Source organism: Tasmannia lanceolata, unplaced genomic scaffold, assembly GCF_043159265.1.
Source record: "Tasmannia lanceolata isolate RefF3 unplaced genomic scaffold, GAP_Taslan_0.1 ptg000145l, whole genome shotgun sequence".
NCBI lineage: Eukaryota > Viridiplantae > Streptophyta > Magnoliopsida > Canellales > Winteraceae > Tasmannia > Tasmannia lanceolata.
The window spans coordinates 47501-62500 of record NW_027518821.1 but is presented as its reverse complement, the minus strand read 5'-3'; positions in this window follow the sequence as shown (position 1 = coordinate 62500).

Here is a 15000-nt window from a genome sequence, read left to right as displayed (position 1 = left end):
GTTGGTTCCAAAGACAAAAGGCCGTGCAAGGCCACCGCACCGCGGATGATTTTGCTCGTGCTGGCGCCGTTGTGTGGCCAAAGAACATGCGCGAATGCTCGTGTCGGAAGGGTTGGTGTCCTGGCCCCGCGGGTGTCACGAATGCTCGGTTGCGAAGACCATGGGACCAGAGCCATGGCACGTCGGATGATGGCTCCAGCTGGCGCCCCGGCACTTTCTGTGGCATTGATGCTCGGTTTCAAAGACAAACGTGCGCAGTGCCAGGGGACCGCGGATGACTGCTCGTGCTGGCCCCGTTGGGCGGCATTGATGGTCGGTTGCAAAGAAAATGCGCGATTGCTCGTGTCGGGGCCCGGCAAGCCAAGGCCAAGCGAGCCATGGCACGTCGGATGATGGCTCCAGCTGGCGCCCCGGCACTTTCTGTGGCATTGATGCTCGGTTTCAAAGACAAACGTGCGCAGGGCCAGGGGACCGCGGATGACTGCTCGTGCTGGCCCCGTTGGGCGGCATTGATGGTCGGTTGCAAAGAAAATGCGCGATTGCTCGTGTCGGGGCCTGGCAAGCCAAGGCCAAGCGAGCCATGGCAACGCGGATGATGGCTCGCTAGTGCTGGCGCCGTGCACAGTGGCCTCGCACACTCGCCCTGCACGCTTCCCTTGCACGCAGCCTTGCACACTAGCCTCGCATGCGAGCATTGCACCCTAGCCATGCAAACTAGCCTTGCACGGTAGCCATGCACACAAGCCGTGCACATTAGCCATGCGCACAAGCCCCGCACACTAGCCTTGCGCACAACCCTTGCACACAAGCCATGCACTCGAGCAATGCACACAAGCCTTGCACTCAAGCAATGCACACAAGCCCTGGACACTAGCCTTGCACACGGGCCTGGCACACAAGCCTTGGGCACTAGCCTTGCGCACTAGCGTTCCACATGAGCCTTGCACACTAGCCTTGGACACTAGCCTTGCACACAGGCCTTGCACACTAGGCATGCTTGGGCGAGCTGATCCCGCATCAAGTCGACGGGTCTAGGCATTCTTGGGCGCAGATCCCGCATCGTCTCGTCGCGTCTGGGCGCAAACACGTCGCGTCTCGTTGCGTCTTCAGAAGTCGTCGCTAACAGCACCTTTGGTTGCCACTGGTGGTTAGGCTGGTTGGTTGCGCAAACCCTATAGGAGGGTGGCATGCTGGTGGGCGTTTTTGCCCGGATAGGCACTAGAATGTGCAGATTTTGGGCGTTTTTGCCTGGATAGGCTAAGGAATGGGCATGCTTTGGGCGTTTTTGCCCGGATAGGCACCGGAATGCTTGGCCTTGGCTTGTCCTAGCAAGGCATTGCTGGGTTGGGCTCCCTTGGCCTTTTGGGCGCCTTGGACGATGTCTTGCGAAGACCATGGGCACAAGGCCATGGCATATGGTGAGGAAAGGACCACGGTTGCCAAGGTTAGGCACCGGAATGCTTGGCCTTGGCTTGCCAAAGCAGGGCATTGCTGGGTTGGGCTCCCTTGGCCTTCCGGGCGCCTTGGACACTGTCTTGGGAAGACCATGGGCACAAGGCCATGGCATATGGTGGGGAATGGACCACGGTTGCCAAGGCTAGGCATATAGAGAGGAATTGCATTTTTGCCCGGATAGGCACCGGAATGCTTGGCCTTGGCTTGCCATAGCAGGGCATTGCTGGGTTGGGCTCCCTTGGCCTTCCGGGGGCCTTGGACGCTGTCTTGGGAAGACCATGGGCACAAGGCCATGGCATATAGTGAGGAATGGACCACGGTTGGCAAGGCTAGGCATATAGAGAGGAATGGACCACGGTTGCCAAGGTTGCGCAAGTTTTGGGCATTTTTTGCCCGGATATGCCCAAGTATGCCCCGATAGGCCCGTTACGCCCCGGTATGAACGCGTATGCCCGGATAGACTCGGTATGCCTTGGGATACATGCGTATGCCCCGATAGGCTTGGTACGCCCCGATATGCGCACGTGTGCCCCAGTAGGGCTCGGTATGCCCCGGTATGTACGCGTGTGCCCCGATAGGCCCGGTATGCCCCGATATGCACACGTGTGCCCCAATAGGGGTCGGTATGCCCCGGTAGGTACGCGTGTGCCCCGTAATGCACGTTTCGCAGATCTCCCCGCATGTCCCGCCCCTATATGTAATACTTACTTACTTACTTACTTTCTTTCTTGCTTGCTTGCTTGCTTGCAATGGTTGGGAGTGCCCGGCATGCCCCGCTGCAGAGACCAAGGGCGCAATGACTTGGCACCGCGGATGCCGGGACTCCGGCACTTCCCGTGGCACTGATGGTTGGTTCCAAAGACAAAAGGCCGTGCAAGGCCACCGCACCGCAGATGATTTTGCTCGTGCTGGCGCCGTTGTGTGGCCAAAGAACATGCGCGAATGCTCGTGTCGGAAGGGTTGGTGTCCTGGCCCCGCGGGTGTCACGAATGCTCGGTTGCGAAGACCATGGGACCAGAGCCATGGCACGTCGGATGATGGCTCCAGCTGGCGCCCCGGCACTTTCTGTGGCATTGATGCTCGGTTTCAAAGACAAACGTGCGCAGGGCCAGGGGACCGCGGATGACTGCTCGTGCTGGCCCCGTTGGGCAGCATTGATGGTCGGTTGCAAAGAAAATGCGCGATTGCTCGTGTCGGGGCCCGGCAAGCCAAGGCCAAGCGAGCCATGGCACGTCGGATGATGGCTCCAGCTGGCGCCCCGGCACTTTCTGTGGCATTGATGCTCGGTTTCAAAGACAAACGTGCGCAGGGCCAGGGGACCGCGGATGACTGCTCGTGCTGGCCCCGTTGGGCGGCATTGATGGTCGGTTGCAAAGAAAATGCGCGATTGCTCGTGTCGGGGCCTGGCAAGCCAAGGCCAAGCGAGCCATGGCAACGCGGATGATGGCTCGCTAGTGCTGGCGCCGTGCACAGTGGCCTCGCACACTCGCCCTGCACGCTTCCCTTGCACGCAGCCTTGCACACTAGCCTCGCATGCGAGCCTTGCACCCTAGCCATGCAAACTAGCCTTGCACGGTAGCCATGCACACAAGCCGTGCACATTAGCCATGCGCACAAGCCCCGCACACTAGCCTTGCGCACAACCCTTGCACACAAGCCATGCACTCGAGCAATGCACACAAGCCTTGCACTCAAGCAATGCACACAAGCCCTGGACACTAGCCTTGCACACGGGCCTGGCACACAAGCCTTGGGCACTAGCCTTGCGCACTAGCGTTCCACATGAGCCTTGCACACTAGCCTTGGACACTAGCCTTGCACACAGGCCTTGCACACTAGGCATGCTTGGGCGAGCTGATCCCGCATCAAGTCGACGGGTCTAGGCATTCTTGGGCGCAGATCCCGCATCGTCTCGTCGCGTCTGGGCGCAAACACGTCGCGTCTCGTTGCGTCTTCAGAAGTCGTCGCTAACAGCACCTTTGGTTGCCACTGGTGGTTAGGCTGGTTGGTTGCGCAAACCCTATAGGAGGGTGGCATGCTGGTGGGCGTTTTTGCCCGGATAGGCACTAGAATGTGCAGATTTTGGGCGTTTTTGCCTGGATAGGCTAAGGAATGGGCATGCTTTGGGCGTTTTTGCCCGGATAGGCACCGGAATGCTTGGCCTTGGCTTGTCCTAGCAAGGCATTGCTGGGTTGGGCTCCCTTGGCCTTTTGGGCGCCTTGGACGATGTCTTGCGAAGACCATGGGCACAAGGCCATGGCATATGGTGAGGAAAGGACCACGGTTGCCAAGGTTAGGCACCGGAATGCTTGGCCTTGGCTTGCCAAAGCAGGGCATTGCTGGGTTGGGCTCCCTTGGCCTTCCGGGCGCCTTGGACACTGTCTTGGGAAGACCATGGGCACAAGGCCATGGCATATGGTGGGGAATGGACCACGGTTGCCAAGGCTAGGCATATAGAGAGGAATTGCATTTTTGCCCGGATAGGCACCGGAATGCTTGGCCTTGGCTTGCCATAGCAGGGCATTGCTGGGTTGGGCTCCCTTGGCCTTCCGGGGGCCTTGGACGCTGTCTTGGGAAGACCATGGGCACAAGGCCATGGCATATAGTGAGGAATGGACCACGGTTGGCAAGGCTAGGCATATAGAGAGGAATGGACCACGGTTGCCAAGGTTGCGCAAGTTTTGGGCATTTTTTGCCCGGATATGCCCAAGTATGCCCCGATAGGCCCGTTACGCCCCGGTATGAACGCGTATGCCCGGATAGACTCGGTATGCCTTGGGATACATGCGTATGCCCCGATATGCGCACGTGTGCCCCAGTAGGGCTCGGTATGCCCCGGTATGTACGCGTGTGCCCCGATAGGCCCGGTATGCCCCGATATGCACACGTGTGCCCCAATAGGGGTCGGTATGCCCCGGTAGGTACGCGTGTGCCCCGTAATGCACGTTTCGCAGATCTCCCCGCATGTCCCGCCCCTATATGTAATACTTACTTACTTACTTACTTTCTTTCTTGCTTGCTTGCTTGCTTGCAATGGTTGGGAGTGCCCGGCATGCCCCGCTGCAGAGACCAAGGGCGCAATGACTTGGCACCGCGGATGCCGGGACTCCGGCACTTCCCGTGGCACTGATGGTTGGTTCCAAAGACAAAAGGCCGTGCAAGGCCACCGCACCGCCGATGATTTTGCTCGTGCTGGCGCCGTTGTGTGGCCAAAGAACATGCGCGAATGCTCGTGTCGGAAGGGTTGGTGTCCTGGCCCCGCGGGTGTCACGAATGCTCGGTTGCGAAGACCATGGGACCAGAGCCATGGCACGTCGGATGATGGCTCCAGCTGGCGCCCCGGCACTTTCTGTGGCATTGATGCTCGGTTTCAAAGACAAACGTGCGCAGTGCCAGGGGACCGCGGATGACTGCTCGTGCTGGCCCCGTTGGGCGGCATTGATGGTCGGTTGCAAAGAAAATGCGCGATTGCTCGTGTCGGGGCCCGGCAAGCCAAGGCCAAGCGAGCCATGGCACGTCGGATGATGGCTCCAGCTGGCGCCCCGGCACTTTCTGTGGCATTGATGCTCGGTTTCAAAGACAAACGTGCGCAGGGCCAGGGGACCGCGGATGACTGCTCGTGCTGGCCCCGTTGGGCGGCATTGATGGTCGGTTGCAAAGAAAATGCGCGATTGCTCGTGTCGGGGCCTGGCAAGCCAAGGCCAAGCGAGCCATGGCAACGCGGATGATGGCTCGCTAGTGCTGGCGCCGTGCACAGTGGCCTCGCACACTCGCCCTGCACGCTTCCCTTGCACGCAGCCTTGCACACTAGCCTCGCATGCGAGCCTTGCACCCTAGCCATGCAAACTAGCCTTGCACGGTAGCCATGCACACAAGCCGTGCACATTAGCCATGCGCACAAGCCCCGCACACTAGCCTTGCGCACAACCCTTGCACACAAGCCATGCACTCGAGCAATGCACACAAGCCTTGCACTCAAGCAATGCACACAAGCCCTGGACACTAGCCTTGCACACGGGCCTGGCACACAAGCCTTGGGCACTAGCCTTGCGCACTAGCGTTCCACATGAGCCTTGCACACTAGCCTTGGACACTAGCCTTGCACACAGGCCTTGCACACTAGGCATGCTTGGGCGAGCTGATCCCGCATCAAGTCGACGGGTCTAGGCATTCTTGGGCGCAGATCCCGCATCGTCTCGTCGCGTCTGGGCGCAAACACGTCGCGTCTCGTTGCGTCTTCAGAAGTCGTCGCTAACAGCACCTTTGGTTGCCACTGGTGGTTAGGCTGGTTGGTTGCGCAAACCCTATAGGAGGGTGGCATGCTGGTGGGCGTTTTTGCCCGGATAGGCACTAGAATGTGCAGATTTTGGGCGTTTTTGCCTGGATAGGCTAAGGAATGGGCATGCTTTGGGCGTTTTTGCCCGGATAGGCACCGGAATGCTTGGCCTTGGCTTGTCCTAGCAAGGCATTGCTGGGTTGGGCTCCCTTGGCCTTTTGGGCGCCTTGGACGATGTCTTGCGAAGACCATGGGCACAAGGCCATGGCATATGGTGAGGAAAGGACCACGGTTGCCAAGGTTAGGCACCGGAATGCTTGGCCTTGGCATGCCAAAGCAGGGCATTGCTGGGTTGGGCTCCCTTGGCCTTCCGGGCGCCTTGGACACTGTCTTGGGAAGACCATGGGCACAAGGCCATGGCATATGGTGGGGAATGGACCACGGTTGCCAAGGCTAGGCATATAGAGAGGAATTGCATTTTTGCCCGGATAGGCACCGGAATGCTTGGCCTTGGCTTGCCATAGCAGGGCATTGCTGGGTTGGGCTCCCTTGGCCTTCCGGGGGCCTTGGACGCTGTCTTGGGAAGACCATGGGCACAAGGCCATGGCATATAGTGAGGAATGGACCACAGTTGGCAAGGCTAGGCATATAGAGAGGAATGGACCACGGTTGCCAAGGTTGCGCAAGTTTTGGGCATTTTTTGCCCGGATATGCCCAAGTATGCCCCGATAGGCCCGTTACGCCCCGGTATGAACGCGTATGCCCGGATAGACTCGGTATGCCTTGGGATACATGCGTATGCCCCGATATGCGCACGTGTGCCCCAGTAGGGCTCGGTATGCCCCGGTATGTACGCGTGTGCCCCGATAGGCCCGGTATGCCCCGATATGCACACGTGTGCCCCAATAGGGGTCGGTATGCCCCGGTAGGTACGCGTGTGCCCCGTAATGCACGTTTCGCAGATCTCCCCGCATGTCCCGCCCCTATATGTAATACTTACTTACTTACTTACTTTCTTTCTTGCTTGCTTGCTTGCTTGCAATGGTTGGGAGTGCCCGGCATGCCCCGCTGCAGAGACCAAGGGCGCAATGACTTGGCACCGCGGATGCCGGGACTCCGGCACTTCCCGTGGCACTGATGGTTGGTTCCAAAGACAAAAGGCCGTGCAAGGCCACCGCACCGCGGATGATTTTGCTCGTGCTGGCGCCGTTGTGTGGCCAAAGAACATGCGCGAATGCTCGTGTCGGAAGGGTTGGTGTCCTGGCCCCGCGGGTGTCACGAATGCTCGGTTGCGAAGACCATGGGACCAGAGCCATGGCACGTCGGATGATGGCTCCAGCTGGCGCCCCGGCACTTTCTGTGGCATTGATGCTCGGTTTCAAAGACAAACGTGCGCAGTGCCAGGGGACCGCGGATGACTGCTCGTGCTGGCCCCGTTGGGCGGCATTGATGGTCGGTTGCAAAGAAAATGCGCGATTGCTCGTGTCGGGGCCCGGCAAGCCAAGGCCAAGCGAGCCATGGCACGTCGGATGATGGCTCCAGCTGGCGCCCCGGCACTTTCTGTGGCATTGATGCTCGGTTTCAAAGACAAACGTGCGCAGGGCCAGGGGACCGCGGATGACTGCTCGTGCTGGCCCCGTTGGGCGGCATTGATGGTCGGTTGCAAAGAAAATGCGCGATTGCTCGTGTCGGGGCCTGGCAAGCCAAGGCCAAGCGAGCCATGGCAACGCGGATGATGGCTCGCTAGTGCTGGCGCCGTGCACAGTGGCCTCGCACACTCGCCCTGCACGCTTCCCTTGCACGCAGCCTTGCACACTAGCCTCGCATGCGAGCCTTGCACCCTAGCCATGCAAACTAGCCTTGCACGGTAGCCATGCACACAAGCCGTGCACATTAGCCATGCGCACAAGCCCCGCACACTAGCCTTGCGCACAACCCTTGCACACAAGCCATGCACTCGAGCAATGCACACAAGCCTTGCACTCAAGCAATGCACACAAGCCCTGGACACTAGCCTTGCACACGGGCCTGGCACACAAGCCTTGGGCACTAGCCTTGCGCACTAGCGTTCCACATGAGCCTTGCACACTAGCCTTGGACACTAGCCTTGCACACAGGCCTTGCACACTAGGCATGCTTGGGCGAGCTGATCCCGCATCAAGTCGACGGGTCTAGGCATTCTTGGGCGCAGATCCCGCATCGTCTCGTCGCGTCTGGGCGCAAACACGTCGCGTCTCGTTGCGTCTTCAGAAGTCGTCGCTAACAGCACCTTTGGTTGCCACTGGTGGTTAGGCTGGTTGGTTGCGCAAACCCTATAGGAGGGTGGCATGCTGGTGGGCGTTTTTGCCCGGATAGGCACTAGAATGTGCAGATTTTGGGCGTTTTTGCCTGGATAGGCTAAGGAATGGGCATGCTTTGGGCGTTTTTGCCCGGATAGGCACCGGAATGCTTGGCCTTGGCTTGTCCTAGCAAGGCATTGCTGGGTTGGGCTCCCTTGGCCTTTTGGGCGCCTTGGACGATGTCTTGCGAAGACCATGGGCACAAGGCCATGGCATATGGTGAGGAAAGGACCACGGTTGCCAAGGTTAGGCACCGGAATGCTTGGCCTTGGCATGCCAAAGCAGGGCATTGCTGGGTTGGGCTCCCTTGGCCTTCCGGGCGCCTTGGACACTGTCTTGGGAAGACCATGGGCACAAGGCCATGGCATATGGTGGGGAATGGACCACGGTTGCCAAGGCTAGGCATATAGAGAGGAATTGCATTTTTGCCCGGATAGGCACCGGAATGCTTGGCCTTGGCTTGCCATAGCAGGGCATTGCTGGGTTGGGCTCCCTTGGCCTTCCGGGGGCCTTGGACGCTGTCTTGGGAAGACCATGGGCACAAGGCCATGGCATATAGTGAGGAATGGACCACGGTTGGCAAGGCTAGGCATATAGAGAGGAATGGACCACGGTTGCCAAGGTTGCGCAAGTTTTGGGCATTTTTTGCCCGGATATGCCCAAGTATGCCCCGATAGGCCCGTTACGCCCCGGTATGAACGCGTATGCCCGGATAGACTCGGTATGCCTTGGGATACATGCGTATGCCCCGATATGCGCACGTGTGCCCCAGTAGGGCTCGGTATGCCCCGGTATGTACGCGTGTGCCCCGATAGGCCCGGTATGCCCCGATATGCACACGTGTGCCCCAATAGGGGTCGGTATGCCCCGGTAGGTACGCGTGTGCCCCGTAATGCACGTTTCGCAGATCTCCCCGCATGTCCCGCCCCTATATGTAATACTTACTTACTTACTTACTTTCTTTCTTGCTTGCTTGCTTGCTTGCAATGGTTGGGAGTGCCCGGCATGCCCCGCTGCAGAGACCAAGGGCGCAATGACTTGGCACCGCGGATGCCGGGACTCCGGCACTTCCCGTGGCACTGATGGTTGGTTCCAAAGACAAAAGGCCGTGCAAGGCCACCGCACCGCCGATGATTTTGCTCGTGCTGGCGCCGTTGTGTGGCCAAAGAACATGCGCGAATGCTCGTGTCGGAAGGGTTGGTGTCCTGGCCCCGCGGGTGTCACGAATGCTCGGTTGCGAAGACCATGGGACCAGAGCCATGGCACGTCGGATGATGGCTCCAGCTGGCGCCCCGGCACTTTCTGTGGCATTGATGCTCGGTTTCAAAGACAAACGTGCGCAGTGCCAGGGGACCGCGGATGACTGCTCGTGCTGGCCCCGTTGGGCGGCATTGATGGTCGGTTGCAAAGAAAATGCGCGATTGCTCGTGTCGGGGCCCGGCAAGCCAAGGCCAAGCGAGCCATGGCACGTCGGATGATGGCTCCAGCTGGCGCCCCGGCACTTTCTGTGGCATTGATGCTCGGTTTCAAAGACAAACGTGCGCAGGGCCAGGGGACCGCGGATGACTGCTCGTGCTGGCCCCGTTGGGCGGCATTGATGGTCGGTTGCAAAGAAAATGCGCGATTGCTCGTGTCGGGGCCTGGCAAGCCAAGGCCAAGCGAGCCATGGCAACGCGGATGATGGCTCGCTAGTGCTGACGCCGTGCACAGTGGCCTCGCACACTCGCCCTGCACGCTTCCCTTGCACGCAGCCTTGCACACTAGCCTCGCATGCGAGCCTTGCACCCTAGCCATGCAAACTAGCCTTGCACGGTAGCCATGCACACAAGCCGTGCACATTAGCCATGCGCACAAGCCCCGCACACTAGCCTTGCGCACAACCCTTGCACACAAGCCATGCACTCGAGCAATGCACACAAGCCTTGCACTCAAGCAATGCACACAAGCCCTGGACACTAGCCTTGCACACGGGCCTGGCACACAAGCCTTGGGCACTAGCCTTGCGCACTAGCGTTCCACATGAGCCTTGCACACTAGCCTTGGACACTAGCCTTGCACACAGGCCTTGCACACTAGGCATGCTTGGGCGAGCTGATCCCGCATCAAGTCGACGGGTCTAGGCATTCTTGGGCGCAGATCCCGCATCGTCTCGTCGCGTCTGGGCGCAAACACGTCGCGTCTCGTTGCGTCTTCAGAAGTCGTCGCTAACAGCACCTTTGGTTGCCACTGGTGGTTAGGCTGGTTGGTTGCGCAAACCCTATAGGAGGGTGGCATGCTGGTGGGCGTTTTTGCCCGGATAGGCACTAGAATGTGCAGATTTTGGGCGTTTTTGCCTGGATAGGCTAAGGAATGGGCATGCTTTGGGCGTTTTTGCCCGGATAGGCACCGGAATGCTTGGCCTTGGCTTGTCCTAGCAAGGCATTGCTGGGTTGGGCTCCCTTGGCCTTTTGGGCGCCTTGGACGATGTCTTGCGAAGACCATGGGCACAAGGCCATGGCATATGGTGAGGAAAGGACCACGGTTGCCAAGGTTAGGCACCGGAATGCTTGGCCTTGGCATGCCAAAGCAGGGCATTGCTGGGTTGGGCTCCCTTGGCCTTCCGGGCGCCTTGGACACTGTCTTGGGAAGACCATGGGCACAAGGCCATGGCATATGGTGGGGAATGGACCACGGTTGCCAAGGCTAGGCATATAGAGAGGAATTGCATTTTTGCCCGGATAGGCACCGGAATGCTTGGCCTTGGCTTGCCATAGCAGGGCATTGCTGGGTTGGGCTCCCTTGGCCTTCCGGGGGCCTTGGACGCTGTCTTGGGAAGACCATGGGCACAAGGCCATGGCATATAGTGAGGAATGGACCACAGTTGGCAAGGCTAGGCATATAGAGAGGAATGGACCACGGTTGCCAAGGTTGCGCAAGTTTTGGGCATTTTTTGCCCGGATATGCCCAAGTATGCCCCGATAGGCCCGTTACGCCCCGGTATGAACGCGTATGCCCGGATAGACTCGGTATGCCTTGGGATACATGCGTATGCCCCGATATGCGCACGTGTGCCCCAGTAGGGCTCGGTATGCCCCGGTATGTACGCGTGTGCCCCGATAGGCCCGGTATGCCCCGATATGCACACGTGTGCCCCAATAGGGGTCGGTATGCCCCGGTAGGTACGCGTGTGCCCCGTAATGCACGTTTCGCAGATCTCCCCGCATGTCCCGCCCCTATATGTAATACTTACTTACTTACTTACTTTCTTTCTTGCTTGCTTGCTTGCTTGCAATGGTTGGGAGTGCCCGGCATGCCCCGCTGCAGAGACCAAGGGCGCAATGACTTGGCACCGCGGATGCCGGGACTCCGGCACTTCCCGTGGCACTGATGGTTGGTTCCAAAGACAAAAGGCCGTGCAAGGCCACCGCACCGCGGATGATTTTGCTCGTGCTGGCGCCGTTGTGTGGCCAAAGAACATGCGCGAATGCTCGTGTCGGAAGGGTTGGTGTCCTGGCCCCGCGGGTGTCACGAATGCTCGGTTGCGAAGACCATGGGACCAGAGCCATGGCACGTCGGATGATGGCTCCAGCTGGCGCCCCGGCACTTTCTGTGGCATTGATGCTCGGTTTCAAAGACAAACGTGCGCAGGGCCAGGGGACCGCGGATGACTGCTCGTGCTGGCCCCGTTGGGCAGCATTGATGGTCGGTTGCAAAGAAAATGCGCGATTGCTCGTGTCGGGGCCCGGCAAGCCAAGGCCAAGCGAGCCATGGCACGTCGGATGATGGCTCCAGCTGGCGCCCCGGCACTTTCTGTGGCATTGATGCTCGGTTTCAAAGACAAACGTGCGCAGGGCCAGGGGACCGCGGATGACTGCTCGTGCTGGCCCCGTTGGGCGGCATTGATGGTCGGTTGCAAAGAAAATGCGCGATTGCTCGTGTCGGGGCCTGGCAAGCCAAGGCCAAGCGAGCCATGGCAACGCGGATGATGGCTCGCTAGTGCTGGCGCCGTGCACAGTGGCCTCGCACACTCGCCCTGCACGCTTCCCTTGCACGCAGCCTTGCACACTAGCCTCGCATGCGAGCCTTGCACCCTAGCCATGCAAACTAGCCTTGCACGGTAGCCATGCACACAAGCCGTGCACATTAGCCATGCGCACAAGCCCCGCACACTAGCCTTGCGCACAACCCTTGCACACAAGCCATGCACTCGAGCAATGCACACAAGCCTTGCACTCAAGCAATGCACACAAGCCCTGGACACTAGCCTTGCACACGGGCCTGGCACACAAGCCTTGGGCACTAGCCTTGCGCACTAGCGTTCCACATGAGCCTTGCACACTAGCCTTGGACACTAGCCTTGCACACAGGCCTTGCACACTAGGCATGCTTGGGCGAGCTGATCCCGCATCAAGTCGACGGGTCTAGGCATTCTTGGGCGCAGATCCCGCATCGTCTCGTCGCGTCTGGGCGCAAACACGTCGCGTCTCGTTGCGTCTTCAGAAGTCGTCGCTAACAGCACCTTTGGTTGCCACTGGTGGTTAGGCTGGTTGGTTGCGCAAACCCTATAGGAGGGTGGCATGCTGGTGGGCGTTTTTGCCCGGATAGGCACTAGAATGTGCAGATTTTGGGCGTTTTTGCCTGGATAGGCTAAGGAATGGGCATGCTTTGGGCGTTTTTGCCCGGATAGGCACCGGAATGCTTGGCCTTGGCTTGTCCTAGCAAGGCATTGCTGGGTTGGGCTCCCTTGGCCTTTTGGGCGCCTTGGACGATGTCTTGCGAAGACCATGGGCACAAGGCCATGGCATATGGTGAGGAAAGGACCACGGTTGCCAAGGTTAGGCACCGGAATGCTTGGCCTTGGCTTGCCAAAGCAGGGCATTGCTGGGTTGGGCTCCCTTGGCCTTCCGGGCGCCTTGGACACTGTCTTGGGAAGACCATGGGCACAAGGCCATGGCATATGGTGGGGAATGGACCACGGTTGCCAAGGCTAGGCATATAGAGAGGAATTGCATTTTTGCCCGGATAGGCACCGGAATGCTTGGCCTTGGCTTGCCATAGCAGGGCATTGCTGGGTTGGGCTCCCTTGGCCTTCCGGGGGCCTTGGACGCTGTCTTGGGAAGACCATGGGCACAAGGCCATGGCATATAGTGAGGAATGGACCACGGTTGGCAAGGCTAGGCATATAGAGAGGAATGGACCACGGTTGCCAAGGTTGCGCAAGTTTTGGGCATTTTTTGCCCGGATATGCCCAAGTATGCCCCGATAGGCCCGTTACGCCCCGGTATGAACGCGTATGCCCGGATAGACTCGGTATGCCTTGGGATACATGCGTATGCCCCGATAGGCTTGGTACGCCCCGATATGCGCACGTGTGCCCCAGTAGGGCTCGGTATGCCCCGGTATGTACGCGTGTGCCCCGATAGGCCCGGTATGCCCCGATATGCACACGTGTGCCCCAATAGGGGTCGGTATGCCCCGGTAGGTACGCGTGTGCCCCGTAATGCACGTTTCGCAGATCTCCCCGCATGTCCCGCCCCTATATGTAATACTTACTTACTTACTTACTTTCTTTCTTGCTTGCTTGCTTGCTTGCAATGGTTGGGAGTGCCCGGCATGCCCCGCTGCAGAGACCAAGGGCGCAATGACTTGGCACCGCGGATGCCGGGACTCCGGCACTTCCCGTGGCACTGATGGTTGGTTCCAAAGACAAAAGGCCGTGCAAGGCCACCACACCGCGGATGATTTTGCTCGTGCTGGCGCCGTTGTGTGGCCAAAGAACATGCGCGAATGCTCGTGTCGGAAGGGTTGGTGTCCTGGCCCCGCGGGTGTCACGAATGCTCGGTTGCGAAGACCATGGGACCAGAGCCATGGCACGTCGGATGATGGCTCCAGCTGGCGCCCCGGCACTTTCTGTGGCATTGATGCTCGGTTTCAAAGACAAACGTGCGCAGGGCCAGGGGACCGCGGATGACTGCTCGTGCTGGCCCCGTTGGGCGGCATTGATGGTCGGTTGCAAAGAAAATCCGCGATTGCTCGTGTCGGGGCCTGGCAAGCCAAGGCCAAGCGAGCCATGGCAACGCGGATGATGGCTCCAGCTGGCGCCCCGGCACTTTCTGTGGCATTGATGCTCGGTTTCGAAGACAAACGTGCGCAGGGCCAGGGGACCGCGGAGGACTGCTCGTGCTGGCCCCGTTGGGCGGCATTGATGGTGTGTTGCAGAGAGCATGTGCGATTGCAAGTGTCGGCCGGGTTTGGGTTCCCTTGGGCTTTCGGGTGCCTTGGACGCTGTCTTGCGAAGACCATGGGCACAAGGCCCCGTCCTGGCCCCTTGTTCGATTCGCTCTCGTCTTGCGCTTGCTTCCAAGGTCCTCCATGACCTTCCCCATGGCCTTGCTAGATCCCCCCCATGACGCATGACCTCTGTCCGTTGATTGGTTTTGAGTGCACACCATGCCCGGCTTGGCACCGTGTTGTCGCGTGAGTGGCATTTGGATCGTGCATGCTGGTGGGCTACCTGCCAATGCGCACAAGCCTTGCACACTAGCCTTGCGCACGAGCCTTGCACAAAAGCCTTGGACACAAGCCTTGCGCACAAGCCATGCGCACAAGCCTTGGACGCTAGCCTTGCACACAAGCCATGCATACAAGCCTTGCTCACAAGCCTTGGGCACTGGCCCATCGCAGTAGCCTTGCACACAAGCCTTGCGCACTAGCTTTGGGCACGAGCCTTGCGCACTTGCCTTGGGCACTAGCCTTGCACACAACCCTTGGGAACTAGCCTTGCGCACCAGCCTTGCCCACAAGCCTTGCACACCAGCCTTGCACACTAGCCTTGCATACAAGCCTTGCACACTAGCCTTGCACACAGGCCATGCTCACTAGCCTTGGGCACTAGCCTTGCACACAGACCTTGGGCGCTAGCCTTGCGCACTAGCCTTGCCCACGAGCCTT